The sequence below is a fragment of the Ursus americanus genome, chromosome 20 (genome assembly GCF_024610735.1).
Source record: "Ursus americanus isolate L20-20 chromosome 20, mUrsAme1.1.p, whole genome shotgun sequence".
Lineage (NCBI taxonomy): Eukaryota > Metazoa > Chordata > Mammalia > Carnivora > Ursidae > Ursus > Ursus americanus.
In genome coordinates this window covers 23,240,708-23,253,614 of record NC_142146.1, presented here as the reverse complement: position 1 = coordinate 23,253,614, position 12,907 = coordinate 23,240,708, and the positions used below count along the sequence as shown (strand labels likewise).

General features: G+C 42.5%; 2 pseudogenes; both read right to left on the bottom strand.

Annotated features, from left to right (window-relative positions):
* Nucleotides 1–1,027: 1,027 nt before the first annotated feature.
* On the bottom strand, nt 1,028–3,155 carry LOC148108392 (small ribosomal subunit protein eS6 pseudogene; annotated as a pseudogene).
* A 9,156-nt stretch (nt 3,156–12,311) lies between these two features.
* On the bottom strand, nt 12,312–12,706 carry LOC148108391 (active regulator of SIRT1 pseudogene; annotated as a pseudogene).
* Between the last annotated feature and the right edge of the window lie 201 nt (nt 12,707–12,907).

Here is a 12,907-nt window from a genome sequence, read left to right as displayed (position 1 = left end):
TTTTCTGTGGAATATATCTCCAGGTTTATAGCATTAAGAACCTTCGTATTCTATTCCTCCAACCTTATCTCTTATGCCTTCCCTTTATTAATTCTAGTTTCACAGAGTTTTTATAATTTATATCCAAGCTTTCTTATACATGCCTGACAAACTGCTACTCTACCTTTCAGAGGCAAAGTTGGGAATTTTTTTTCACCTTTGGAAACACCCTCCTTAGAGCCCCGCCTCCTAACTCCAAGAAGTCAAAGTGAGTATATTGGTTAATGTTGCCACTCTACCTAGCATACGTGTCTAATTACTTTTTTTTTTTTACAACCTATTGCAATTGTTTTTCCACTTATCTCCCATGCTAGATTTTGACCATCTTCAAGGTTGATATCTAATTTATTCGTTTTTATAGTTGTAACATATGGCACACAATAGGTGCTTAACAATTGTCCATTGGATCAGTGAATGACGTGTTCATGCTTAAATCCCGGTATTTAGTTAGTAGCTCAATAAGTGAAACCAAGCACTGTTTGCCCAGAGTCAACCCTGCGCTGGGCGGGATCCCCTATGGTGTTAGGAAGTGAGAGAACACTGGTTGGAGAGAGGGGTTTGGACCAATGCAGATGTGGGTTCATTTTTTAGGAGAAAATAAATAACAGCTGGTGGGAATGTCATTATTACTGAATAGGGAGATATTCATGACATTATGGAAAAGTAATTATTGTTTGGTTAAATAATACGAATGAGAAATATACCATAGTAGAGTGGCCATGGACAAGTGTTTGGATAGGGATGAAATACATGGAAATAGAATTAGATAAACACGAATTGGTCCACAAGAAAGTGCCTGTTGTGGTCGGTAGGGTACTTGGAGCTGCAGATGTGGTGAAGAGCAGGGGTTCCGTGGTTCTGATGTTGTGTCAGCTGTATTGACAGGGAGACGGGTGGCATCTGGGATACATTCGTGCAGAGAACCAAGACTGTGATTCTATTTTTTTTTTATGTCTGATCTTATTTATTTGTAACTCTTTAGAAAATCTCATTTTTGACTGGCCTCAGACTTAGAGGTAGAAGCTCCCAGGGAAGACAGCCTCTGTCTCTCGGCGATCTGTTCCTGGCATTTTTCTTCGGTCTCCTTCGTTCTCTTGGCCAGAAGTTTAGCCAATTCTGCAGCCTCTCCCTTATTTTTCTCAGGACGCTGTTTCTTCAGAGCAGTACGCTGACGTTTCTGTTGGAGGAAATGTGAAGATGCTGGATCTTGGGCGCTTTGGTTCTAGGTTTCTTACCTTCTTTATTTAGGGGCTTTCTCACAGCATAGGGGCGGACATCATCTTCTTTAGAGAGACTGGAAAGTTTGTGGGTTCTGCTAGCTCTTTTGGACCCCAGGCGACGAGGCGCAGGGGTATCAATAAGTCCAGGAATGTCTTTCTCCCCCTGCTTTTACAATGACCAAGTTGAGAACACTGAGAGGGGCATCCACAATGCAGCCCCGAGCTGACTGGCGCTTTCTCTCCAGTCCTCCTTGGTCCGGAGCAGGAATGCCCCTCACTCAGCAGCGGCAGGCACGGCCACGGGTCAGGACAGCCTGCTTCATGGGGAAGCCTTGTCGGTTGTCGCCACCACGGATTCAGACCATGTAACCCTTCCGTTCTTCACCCACAGCAGCGGCAGCAGCTTCTGTGGCCATAGGCTTCTCATAAAAGGTATGAAGTTAGCATTCATCGTCCACTTCAGTGAGTTCCTGGCAGCCAGGAGCTGGGAAAGAGATGTTCAGCTTCAGCCCGAAGCAGCCTAACGCCTCCTCGGAGCCACAAAAAAGAGCGACTGTGATCCTATTTTTTACTGCATCAGAACTCTCCTCCCCCAAAACGAGGAACCTTCCCCCTCTCTGCAGCAATGCCTCAGTGACGATGAGCAATAAAAGTTCATGAATTTTCTATTTATTGGTGCCGTAGCAGCTGCTGCAGTTAGAAGCTCACAGCTTGGTGCCTCAGCTGTATACAACTTTCTGACCCAGTGTGTAGCTCTTTAAAACATATTTTACAATGAAAATTTTCAAACACGCAAAATAGATTCTACCCATGTACCCCTGACCTAGTTTTAACAAATATTAACATTTTGTGGTCCTTTAATGACATATTTTAAAGCAAATTCTTGACTCATATTGCTTCAGACCTCAGTATATCATTATGCATCTCTAACTGATAAGGATATTAAAAATAATATAGCCACCAAGCCATCATCACATCCAGGGTTGCTTGTAATATGTGCAAGGGACTAGCTCCCTTCTTTCCCCTCATCCCACTCCTCTGTCAGCTGTGCGTACAGCTCCCCCTTATGCCTGAGCCACTCTTTCTGAAAGAAGAACCCGCCATTGTAGTCCTCTCCTCGTGCAGAGTCTCCATTTGCAAAATACCATCTGTGAAGAATGAAGTTTCCTGGCCTTTGCCTTTGTCCACTCATACCTGCTACTTTAATTAGCAAAAAGATGTATTCAGTCTGTAAACTAATCTAGCACTATTTCAAATCTCACCTCTACCTGACATGTCAAAAGGGTTCATTTAAAAAAAATCAGATAGTGTATTTAAAGATCTTAGGAGAGGAAAGAACCCTGATAGATGGTAGGGAATTTTAATTTATCAGAACTTGTTTTGATTTTTAGTTTAGAAGCCAGAGTCTTGAGATTTATATCTGAAGCCATGCAAGGACGCTTCTAGAAGTTTTATAAGTGATATTTAGGATAATACTAATAATCACTTCTGCAATTTATTTTTTCTTAGGAAAGCTGATGGGAATAAATCCCTTGGTAACTGATTGAAAGTGTAGTATGGAGTTTCTAGACTAGACCACAAGCTCCGTCAGACCAGATATCTAATTGTCTCGTACACTGCAATGTTGATTGCACCTGGTGTATAGTGAGTTCTAAGCATAGGAAGTTCCCGGGGTGTGTATGTTGAATGGACAAAGAAAGATAATGGGCAGCGTTTCCTCCATTTAAGATGTCCTATTAGCGCGGCTGAGATCTAGCAAGATCTAGGAACTATTCCTCTCCCTCCAGCAGAAGCCACAGATGCTGACTTCATCCTGTACTCCTGACTCACCTCTTCCCCGGTGTTTGGTTTGGATTGTATCTCTCTTTCACAGCCTCGCTGGGATGCTGCCACCATCGGTTATTAGCACGTGACTGCCCCAGCATCTGTTCTTTCTTACTGAATACAGAGCTGGGAGAGAAAGGCAGGAACTTGACTATTTCCACTACACCACAGGCTTACCTTTAGGGAGCCATGATGTAGGTACCAAGAGGGAGAAAGAGAATGAAGTGGGTGGAGATTTTTGAGTTGTTTGTATTAAGATTAAGATTGAGATTAACCAGCGATTGCAAATAGGAGTAGTGGTTATGTGCCTCAGTATCCTCCTGAGTTTTAAAATTAGAGGACACCATTTACCATAATATCAAACGTGAAGTGTTCCTCACGCGGGGACTTTTCTCCTTCTTAGAGAAAAATTGCTCTCATTTGTGGGTAACATGCAGGGTAGAAAGGAAGAAGTCTGTTAGTTTCAATGATTGCGTCTAGTTTAGTTTCGCTTGCACTCCTAGGATTGTAGCCTTGGCTAGTAAAGCCTGCACAAAGATGTTTACGCAGACGAGCACCTGCCAGGGCAGATCACTTGGCTTTTTTTCTGGAGGTGTGAGAAGAGGGGTTGAAGGGTGACTGGGTGGGAATGGCTCTTAAAGAAGACCTGTCAACTGTAAATTTTGGGGAAATGAATCATGACTCTTTTGTTTTACTTCATTTACACAAATTTATAAACAAGATACAGTTTCAGGCAAGCGGACACAAAAAAAAAAAAAAAAAAGGAGGAACATGTGACTCCCAGCCTTTGCATCACACCTTTTCTAGAATCTTGATCTTTACTAATTACAGTTACTGGTTTAATAACTTTAATAGTTACTGGTTTAAGTCTGTTAACTAGGGTATGCTGATCGCAATGACCAATAGACCTCAAATATAGAGTGGTTCAAACATAAGAGAAGCTTGTTTTTTTTGTTCATGTAATAGTAGGGGGAATATGAACAGGCCCCTATCATCTAGGGACTCAGGCTAACAGAGGCTCTGCCCTGTAGAGGCTTCCAAATGTCCAAATGTCCCCAGTTTATCTTTTTCTTTTTCCTTTCTGGTTAGTTTGCATAGGAAAAGAGCAGATTTGTATGTGTCAAGTTTGGAAGTGGGATACATAATTTCTCCTTGTAGTCCATTGTTTAGAATTCAGTTACATGGTCCCATCTAACTTCAAAGGAGTCTACGTAATATAGTTGTTTAACCTAAATTCTCTAGTAAATAGAATCTGACCAAGGACTAAGTGCTGATGCTTTATTTGAGAGACTAGTCCAGGGCAGCAGGAGTGGGAGAAAGGGAAGTCAGGCAGAGAAGGATGGTAAACAGTGCAAGGGAACATGCAAGCTATTGCTTTATAAGAAGCTGAAGGAGAGAGCAGGTCACTTCGCAGGTTAACTGGCTTGGCCAGGCTGCGTGGTGAAATCATGATTCAGAACATTCCTTGGAGGGAGAAGAGGAAAGAGAATTTATCTGCCTGGTTCTTTTCCATCTCTTGCCTCTTACTGGTCAAAATTTGCCCCACAGTTTGTTCCTCAGCACTACCGGATTGCACCATCCAACATTTCAGCAGCTTCTCAGATGCCAAAACAAATGCTCTTTGGTGTGGCGTTTCATCTGACTCTGAATCTGAGTTAGAAAGAGGCAGGAGGAGACAGGGACGTGAATGTGGCTCGTTTGCCTCAAGTAGCAAAAATTCTGAGTATGTTGGTTGTGGTGGCAGCTGTCTGGAGGATAAGTGAAACCAATACAATCTATAAATTGCAGAAAGATGTCTTACAGTCTGCCCCTTGCACCATTGCGATCTGTGTATGCCCTCCAATTATATCTGGTTCATAAACTAAAATATGGGAACAACATTTTTGTTGTTGTTGTTGTCGTTTGTTGTTGTTGTTGTTGTTAGAACAAGCAGTCATCTTCCTGGAAAGTAGAGGTACAAGTTCAACCAGTCAGAGTCATGTTTATGGTGCATTTTCCTAGAAGAAATAAGGTGGGAAGGTCAGTGAAATCTACTCCAGCCCCTGCTTCTGCAGTTGGTCCTGAGGCTGTAATTGAGATCTATCATTTCTCTCCTCCACCATCCATTGTAGATTTCCTCGCCCTCTGTAAGTACTTCCACTGGCATGCTTGCCTAGTGGGGTGACCCAGACCTTCATTCTGAGCCTTTGTTGCTCTGTGTTACTAGATAATGGTTGTTACAACTGGTCAATAATGGTTAGTACCGGGTATGGAAATACTCAGATGTCTTAGTGAGTATCTGTGGTCTTAGACATTGCGTAGAAGCAACCCTAAGTTCTTATGGTAATCAAGGTTCATTGCCTCAGCCAGTCTAGTTACTCCTTTCTGTGATTGCCAAGTCATGGAGAGTTCAAACTCTACCAGTGGCAGGTACAGCTTCTAGTTCGGTGGAACCACCACTGTACCCCGTGGCAAGTGTTCCCCTTCTGGGAATTAGAAGCTGTAACCCTCCAGAGCCCTGGATTGCAGGACTGAACGCACAAATGCCACAAGTGGGCTATTGAGTGTGATGATAAGAGGAGGCCCTGGCATGCCTCTTTGCTCTTGGATTTCTGTATTCAAGTTATTGGAGACATAGTACCACATGTCAAGTTTCACCTACACTGCATCTTGGAGGTCACAGTGTCAAATCTTCAGTGTAGGGCAACCCTCTTGGGTCCTCTCCCTCTTCGGGAGCCCTGTACTATCACTTTACTATCGCTCAATAAATCTTGCTTTGCTGCCCACCAAAACAAAAAACAAAAACAAAAACAAACTTCAGTATATAGTTTCTGAGCTGGCACCTTAGCCGAGCTTTTAACAGATCATTCCACTGTTCGTTTGCTTGGCTGCTTCTGAGTGATAACTCATTTGTTAGAAAGGCATGGATGATCTTAAAAATACACTCCTTCAGTCAACAACAAAATGAAAACACAAAACAGGGTGTGTCAATAATTTCATAAGCCTAAGCTTTATGTGAAGAATCTGAATACTGTATTCTTAGCAGGGAAAAATATAATTTTATTATTGGATAGAAACTTAAGAGGTCAACGAACTCACCTGTCCCATTTTACAAAAGAAAAATGGAGGCTCAATGGAAAGAATGACTTAAGAGGGACAACAGCTAATTAATGGATGAATTTGTGCTGCATTCAGGTTTTCTGATTTCTGGGTCCCTGAAAATTCCATTCTATAAAATAATTTTTTTTAAAGATTTTATATTTTTTAAAGATTTTATTTATTTGACAGAGAGAGAGAGAGAGAGAGAGAGAGACAGCCAGCGAGACAGGGACCACAAGCAGGGCGAGTGGGAGAAGAAGAAGCAGGATCCCAGCAGAGCAGGGAGCCTGATGCGGGTCTCGATCCCAGGACCCTGGGATCGCACCCTGAGCTGAAGGCAGACGCTTAATGACTGAGCCACCCAGGCGCCCCTAAAAGATTTTATTTATTTAAGAGAGAGAGAGAGAGAGCATGTGTGCATGAGCAGGGGAGGGGGGCAGGGGGAAGAGGGCAGAGGAAGAGGGAGAAGCAGACTCCCTGCTGAGCAAGGAGCCTGTCACGGGGCTGGATCCTAGGAGCCTGAGATCATGACCTGAGCAGAACAAAGACAGACACTTAACTGACTAAGCCACCCAGGAGCCCCTAAAATCATCTTTTAAACAAACAAACAAACAAACAAAAAAATGGGTTCATCTTTTGAAAATTCGGAGTGGATTTTTAGATGCAAATTAGATTCTTTCAACGTTGTAATCGTCTTTGTTTATCCTTTTCCACAGTATATAGAATTGTATTTTTGTTCCTGGAAGTAATGCAATTTTCCATGGAGACGCAAGAAAAACATTCATCTTCAGGCAATAATTACTTTCCACTCCTTCAGGTCCTTGTTCAAGCGTCACCTCCTCCAGCAAGCCTTCCCTAAATTCTTTAGTTTGTGGCAAGCTTGTCTTCTCTTAAGTCGCACAGACACTATTTGCCATCTTTTTGTTATTTTTACTGCAAAACAAGTTTTACAAGATCACAATAAAATAAATGAAAGGGGAAAAAACTCCTAAAATCTTGTCATTTCAACAAATTAAGCCGTTTTCATTTTTCAAAATTACATTCAGCATTTGTGTGCCTATATAATTTGTAGGACATGGGGTATTTTTGTAATCATGGCATAGACAGATATTTGTGCTCATTTCCTCATTTGGCAGTGCATGACCACTTTTTCAAGTTGCTACATGATTTTCATAATTTTATTTTGAATAGCATTATTCATTACCTTTTGGATATTTCATAGGAATAATGAATAATGAATTAACATGTCTGAGTAGACTCAGCTTTTCCATTCAACATCATGCAATTTTAGGCAGAAAAAGTCCTCAACTTCTTCTCATTGCTACCCACTACTTTCATCCAGTTGAGAAGTCTAATTTTTCCACTGCCTAAATATTTCATAATGATGAACTCTTTTTTCCTACCTCATCACCGGCTTAGGCTTCTTGAGGCTTACCGGTCCAACCACAGTAGGCTAAGACTGGTTACTGCTAGTGTGGCTAGTAGGTTTTTATAGTCAGTTCTCCTTATGGATGCACAAGTAATCTTTCTAAAATAAAAATGTGATACTATTACTTCTCTGTTTAAAAACATTCAGTGATTTTCCTTTGTCAGTACTTAAAACGGGTTATTTTGCACAAAAATGTAGATTTCTGGTTCCTCTGGGGGGGTTGGACAATGGGCCACAGCGGGTCTGCATTCCAGCATGGCACCAGAAGCCTGAAACTGCATGGAGGCTGTCTCTACAGACAGGGCAAGTGCTCACCAATCTGACATGGAGGTCCTTTCTCAATCTGGCCTGGCCCTTAGGGGCTTTTGAGTGTGAGACCCTTTACTGTCCAGGCTAAGGCCTAAATTCTTTTGAATGACACGTAAGATTCTTAATCATGGGCCCCGTTCAGTTCTTTCACCTTATCGTTGCATTTATCAAGAAATAGAGAGCGGCTCCCAAAATGTGCCTCGGAATGTCTTCCTTCTTCCCTCACCATTCTCATGTCTAGGGGAAGCTCTTTTTCTCCCTTCCAGACTTGGCTGCCTTGTCACCTCCTCTACAAAGACCGTCCTGATTTCTAAAACCTACCAGCTGGCAGAATGATCTGGAAAGGAATTTTACTTTTCATCCTATTCTACAACTAGATTTTCCCTGCTCAGGCCAGGAGTCAGCGGCAAGAAGCCTCCTCTTGCCGCTGCCTCCTCGTTCCTTCTCCTTCCCCTTTTCGTCTGGCTCTCTCCCCTGCTTTCTAATTCAGCAGAAGTTTATAGGAGAGCTGTTGAAGGCACTGGCTGCTCAAGAGGGTGGGTGAGGGTTCCTGCAAATGGTAGGGCTTCCATCCCTGGGAGACGAGTGAACGTGTCACGGTGGCACCATGAGCAAGTGCTTTAAGTCAGGTACAAGCGACGTGCTGTGAACGGGTGGAGGAGGGAGTGTTTGCCAGCCGTGTTTGGCATAGGCCGGGAAAGGTGATTGCTTACATTTTAAAAGATTTCTTAACAGGATGATGGAACCATGTATTCCTCAAAACTCTGTCTTTTTTTTTTTTTTTAAAGATTTTATTCATTTATTTGACAGAGAGAGAGACAGCCAGCGAGAGAGGGAACACAAACAGGGGGAGTGGGAGAGGAAGAAGCAGGCTCCTAGCGGAGGAGCCTGATGTGGGGCTTGATCCCAGAGCACTGGGATCACGCCCTGAGCCGAAGGCAGATGCTTAACAACTGAGCCACCCAGGCGCCCCCCTCATAACTCTGTCTTATACCTTCCTCTCATCTTTACATTCCCTTCTTTGCCTCTCTAATATTTCATTTTAGAAATGACAGTGACAGTCAGTTTGTCTGGCTTTGAATCTGACCCCATTACTTATCTCTGTGACGTTGGTCAGGACCACTTACGTTCTCCATGTCTGTTTCTTCATCTTCATGATGAGAGAAATAATAGTACCTACATCACAGGACTGTTGAGAAAATTCAACTGTTGAGATATCTGGGTAAAATACTTAGCTTATTGCCTTACAAAGAATAAATGCTTGATAAAAGTTAGCTATTATTAATATCATTATTTAGTTACTCACATGCTCCCACATCATTTTCTGGGGACTTCCAGGGCTATAATTATAATAATTTTTGCTAACATTAAGAGAAAGTCCAGTACAGTGGTTAAATATGCATGCTCTGAAGCCAGACTGCTTGCGTTCAGATCCATCAAATCCTGCTTTGTAAGTATTACAAGCTACTTACCTTTCCTGCATTTGTTTCCTCATCTTTAAAGTGGAGAAAATAATATTGCCCATGATATGGGATTGTTGTGAGGATTAAATGGGTAAATACATATAAGATGCTTAGAGCAGTGTCTGGTACATAGGAATTGCTGAATAAATATCTTTTGAGTTACTTATTTTTATTGAGCTGTGCTGAGTTTCATATACGGTATCTGTGGTATCCTGAGGTATCTTCTCAACATAAAAGGATAATCGTAAGTCTTATTGCACAGATGAAGAGAGAGAAGCTTGGAGAATTTCAGTAGTTTGCTCAAGGCACACACCAGTTAAATAAGAGAGCTAGAACTTGGAGCCAGTTATTTCTGAATCCAAAGTCTTGTGCCCTTACCATCATTGTCCTGAGGGCCAAACTCACACATTTACCTGTCTAGGAGGCATCTCCTAGAGGTTGTCTCATGGACACTTCATATCCAACATCTCCACAACCAACCTCATTGTATTCCCTTCTGAGCCTGCTCCCTCCTCGGGCCCACTGTCTTTATAAATGGGACCCCCTACTCTCCAGCTGCACAAGCCAGAGAACTAGAGAGGACAATTATACTTGATTGTTCCTTCTCATCCTCACCTCTTTAGTCAACCGCCAATACCTGTGGCTTCTTACTCTGAAAGATCTCCTGTATTTGTCCATTTCTTTCTGTTTTCACTGCCACCATCCTAGTCCAGGTTGCCATCATTTTCTTCTGAGTAAGTGCGGTTACCTTCCTATTAAGCTATATAATTGCTTAATAAGATGCAGAATATTATTTTTTACCTGGTTTCCTTTTAAAGCATGGTCTATCTTCATTGGAAGAAATGATTGGGACAGAGGACCCCCCAACACACTGCCTGCTTCGACTCCTATCACAGATAAGAATACTAAGTGATACCAGAGTATGGTAAGGCAAAGGGAAAGTAATTCTTTTTTGTGAACATAAGGGAAAGAATTTATGGTCAAATACCCAGTAGAGAAGAGGAGAGAGGATAGAAAGAGGAAAGAGAAGGGAGGAGGAGTAAGTGAATAACCAGAAGATGATACAAAGATGAGGGCCAGTGAAAATTCATAGCATGGAAAGCCAACAAATATTTTTTAGATGCTGTAGCTTATGTCTCCAGGGCTTAAAAAAAATAAAATGCTATAGCTTAATTGTGACTCTCATTTGCTTTCCTGTGAAGTAAATCCTTTCTTTTTCCTCTTATAAAATTTTTTTAAATGTTTTAATAATTTGTGAGGGTATATCTGTTTTGGGGTAAGGGAACCTAGTTTTATGACTAGGTTACCGTAGTATGTCACAGGGAAACCGTGAGCCCGGAAGGCAGAGCTGGCCATGAGCAATAGGCCTATGGGAAGTTCTAGAAGCTGGAGCAAAGCTTTGGCCTTCTGTTAGGTCATGAAATTGTTGAGAGCTCATGGCAGTTATTCCTAGATCTCCAAAAACACAGGTGGTCTCCAGCTGACATCTGATTTGCATTCGTACCTACATAAAATCGGTGCTTCCTCCATGACAGCTGATATTCTGAGAGAAGCACGTAAATCTCGCATTTCTTTTCTTCTTTGTGAAAATACAGCCAAATAACTAACTGTTTAAATTTCAGGATTGAACAAATCAGAAACTATTTGGAAATGTCATTCCAACAAGATGGATTTTATTCACAGCTCTGCCTCTTAACTGAGCTCCAAGGGACTTGCCAATGGGAAGTAATTGAACTTCTCTGTGACTTCATGTTTCTTATCAGTATAATAAGGGACTTAGGTCAATTGTTGTATTCTAAGCTTTGATCCATATGTCCATGTAACAGTGGTTGTGGGTATTTCCACCTTTCTGTCCATAGGTTGAATGACTATATGTCCGATTTATTTAGTGTAGACCCAGTTTATTCCTGTTTCCTGGTATAATTATTAATAGTGCCCCATTTCACTCTCAAAGTTGTCCAGATGTGGATAATAACACTATAGTTACCCTATCAATAGGAGTTCCTTGAATAGATTTTAGGGCAAATAATTTTAAACAGGTGTCTTAACTGCAAAACTTTGCAGATTCTTTAATGTGCTAACATGTCTTATGATTCTTGAGAAGAGAGGGGGTATAGTTTCCAGGATTTTGGTTTTGGAATCCTTATTTTGCTTCTTCTGGGAATAAGTTAATGCAACTTATTTTGGGAAAGAGTATTAAGTCATCTTAATTCAATAAATACTTATCAACTATTATGTGCCAAGTCCTGGAAGGGCAATGGAGAAATAGTGATGGATGGAACCTAACTTGGCCCCAGAGTAGTTTATAGTCTGAGCCATAAATGAGGTGAATGGCAGTGGGAATTAAGACAGCACACAAAGAATTGCAATTCAAGGTCACATTCTAGTTCTAATATTTTACCATGATGCCATGTAATTAGAGACCAAGAAAAAACAGAAAAAAAGAGTCCAAATCCTAAGTGAGTGGTATAATCTGTTAGCTTTATGTCAAGTGAAGGTTTCTTTCTTTTTTAAAATCATTAATATTATTTTCTTGCTCTTGGGTCCACATTTATCAGAACTGGGAAGCCCACCCAGCAGCCCTCCTCCTGCTCCTAGAGGTGTGGCCCCAGGGGCCTAGTAACCTTTTTAGAGCAAACGGCCCAGAGGTTTTACTTGGACCGAAGCAAACGAAACAGTCATAAATGGCAGGTAGATGGCTCCTCCCAAGCCTACAGTTGTCAGCTCTGCTCTGAGTGCATGTTCTTCCCAGGGCTTCCAGCTCACCGGCTCCATTCTGGCACTGCCTACTGCCCTCCCCCCCTCCTCCTCCCCCGCTTCACCCCTCAAGCCCAAGGGCTTTCTTATGCTAGGCCAGCAGCTTGGCAGGGTCCTGGGGCCAGTAGAGGCTGTGACATCAGAGGAGGAGACTGGGTCTGAATCCCTTTCCCACTGTGTCCTCCCAGGAGCCTAGCTGCTGAAGTACTTCTGATGGAACTTCTGGAAGTCTTCCTCTGTAAACAGGGTGCTCTCAGCTGCCGTCTACTTCTTCATCTTGGCCATAGGCTGGTCACAGGCCTTGTGGCCCCAGTTCTGGCACACAATCTGCTAGGTGACCAACTCAGCCACTGTGCTTCTCACACTGGTCATAAGCTTCAGGTTGACTCTGAGGTAGACTTGACGCTCTCACTTCAGGAACTCAGCAAGTACCAACTTGGGCACCTTTCCCTTGGCTGAGTTCTGTTGTTTCTGGGCTTGGGTTGCATTCGTTTTCCCAGAGCCCTGCTGGGCTTGGCCTTGCCTGGTTCCGGGGCCTCGACTGCCCCCCGCAGCTCCTAGTCCTGCGGCAGCAAGGCCAGTGCCATGGCTGCACTGGGCTCTGGCCACACGCCCACAGATTCTTCTTCTTCTTCTTCTTCATTCCAGTTGGTTACCATCTAGTTATTTTAGTTTCAGGTGTACGATTTAGTGATTCAATACTTCCAAACATCACCTGGTGCTCCTCACAAGTGCCCTCCTTTATCCCCATCATCTATTTAATCCATATCCCACCCTCAGTTTGTTCT